Raw genomic sequence first — 2,604 nt, 5'->3', positions numbered from 1 at the left:
GCCGGAGATTTAGGTGAGGCGCCTTCGTGGCGTTCGGTGTGTGGTGTGAGTACCGCATCTTGGGGTGAGGCCTTTGTGGCGTTGGTGTGCATCGAGCAACCACACCTCAAGGTGAGCCTCTTGTGGCGTTCGGGAGCACTAAGCAACCGCACCTCTCCACCGGAGATTAGCACTCGCAAGAGTGTGAACTCCGGGATAAATCATCGTCTCCCGCGTGCCTCGGTTATCTCTATACCCGAGCTCTTTACTTATGCACTTTACCTTGTGATAGCCATCGTGCTTGAAGTTATAAATATCTTGCTATCACATACTTGCTTGTATTACTTAGCATAAGTTGTTGGTGCACATAGGTGAACCATTGCTTAGAATAAGTTGTTGGTGCACATAGGTGAACAATAGTATATAGGCTTTGGGCTTGACAAAGTAAACGCTAGTTTTATTCCGCATTTGTTAAGCCCATCTCGTAAAAGTTTTAAATCGCCTATTCACCCCCCCCTCTAGGCGACATCCGTGTCCTTTCAATTGGTATCGGAGCAAGGTCTCTCATTCTTAGGCTTCACCGCCTTGAGAGTAAAGATGTCGGTTAGGGGATTAGCGCACAATAACTTGTTTATATTTGATGGCACAAATTATGATCTATGGAAAATTTATGTGCTTAATATTTTGCGGCGTATGTCCCCGGACATGGAGCGATTTCTTGACATGGGTTTTTCTTCTCCTAAGGATCCTCAAAATTTATCTCTTGAGGAGGAGAAAAACTCTTGTCTCGATGCTCTTGCTTCTCATGTGTTTTCCATTGTTGTGAGCAATGTAGTTACTTCTTCAATCATGCCTTTTGGGAGCGCTCATGAATTATGGACAAAGCTTCAAGATAAATATGATGTGTCCAATATTATTGAGGATGATTGTATTGCTTCCACTTCCGGCCGTGATGAGTTCTCATCTTCATCCACTTCACTAAAGTGTGGTAAGACACAAGGTAATGATATGGTGAGTGGTGATGAAAATTGCAATGTTGATATTGAGCTTACTATTGATGATTCTTCATCTCTATCTCATTGCAATGCTTCATCTATGGACTTAAACACATCTAGCACTAGAAATGATTTACATGCTTGTGTTGATAGTCCTTGCATATCATGTGTAAGTTGCTTGAATAAATCTCATAATGATATGCTTGATTTGTCTTGTGGCCATGATAAAAATGATTCTATTTCCTCTAGTTGTTGTGTGTCTAACAATGTAAAGAAAACCAAAGATTCTATTGGTCAAGACAAGATCTTGAAAGGAGCCTCAAGTAACTCCTCATCTTTATCTCATGGTCCTCATATATGCCTTATGGCCAAGGGTTCCACGGTACCTCCTACCATGGAACCTAATATTTCTCGTGGTGATAAGGATGAGGATGAATATGAAGAAGAGGATTGGGTTGTCTATCTACGCGATAAGGGTAAGAGTGTATTCAAGGTTCTTTACAAAGATAAAATTGCTAGCTCTCACTTCTTTGAAATCTTGACTACCGCTATTGAGAGCCAAAAACTTATTTGGATGCATGAGAACACCATTGATAAAAGGGTGCTCTTGAACGAGAGTATGCCGATGATGTAGCATCATTAAAGAATGAACTTGAAGAAGAACAAACCATCAAGGAAGCTCTTGAGGAGACCTTTGCTCTAGAATTGTCTAGAGAAAAGGAAAACCATGATAGAGCTCTTGAGATGGCAAATGAACTAAAGCTAAAAAATGATAAGCTTGTGTTTGTTAATGCTAAACTCCTTGAGGATTTTGAGCAACTCAAAAAGGGCTCAAGGGTCATTGAGAGTGCGCTCACCAAACTCACTGAGTCGCATGAGCAACTTAAAGCTTCTTATCTAAACGAGCATGCCAACTTTCCTTCTCCTATTGCTATTGATAATGATGCTTGTGCTACTAACTCTACTTCTTGTGAAGCATTTATCTTGAAGGAGAATGTTGAGCTAAGGGCTCAACTTGAGTTGCTAACTAGAAATTATGGGAAATTGGAAGAAAATCATGGAAAGCTTTCTAGCTCCCATGAGGATCTTCTAGCTTCTCATGATAGGCTAAAGTTAGCTCATGAGGCTATCATATCAAAGGCAACACCTTGTGAGCCTCATGTGGATACTAGCACTACTACCCAAAATGCTATATTGCCATGTGCTAGTCCTAGTAATTCATCCACTCATAATATTGCTAAATCTTGTGATGAATTATCTTCCTTGCCTTGTTGCTCTAACAATGAAGGTTCTACTTCCTCTAGTACTTGTGTTGTTACTAACCATGTAGAGGAAATCAAAGAGCTCAAGGCCCAAGTCACTTCTTTGAAGACCGACTTGGTAAAGAGTCATGAAGGGAAATGCAAACTTGACACGATGTTAAGTGTGCAACAATCCCCCAATGACAAGAGTGGACTTGGATTCAAATCCAACAAAAAGAACAAGTCCAACAACAACAACAACAACAACAACAAGGGCCAAGTACAAGTCAAAGACCCGGCCAAGATTGTTTGCTTCAAGTGCAAAATTGAAGGGCACCATGTTAGATCTTGCCCTTTGAAGAAGAAGCAAAAAGGGAAGCGGCCTCAAG

The sequence above is a fragment of the Lolium rigidum genome, chromosome 1 (genome assembly GCF_022539505.1).
Source record: "Lolium rigidum isolate FL_2022 chromosome 1, APGP_CSIRO_Lrig_0.1, whole genome shotgun sequence".
In the NCBI taxonomy this organism is placed as follows: Eukaryota; Viridiplantae; Streptophyta; class Magnoliopsida; order Poales; family Poaceae; genus Lolium; species Lolium rigidum.
The sequence above is the reverse complement of the archived record's forward strand: the minus strand, read 5'-3'. Positions refer to the sequence as shown.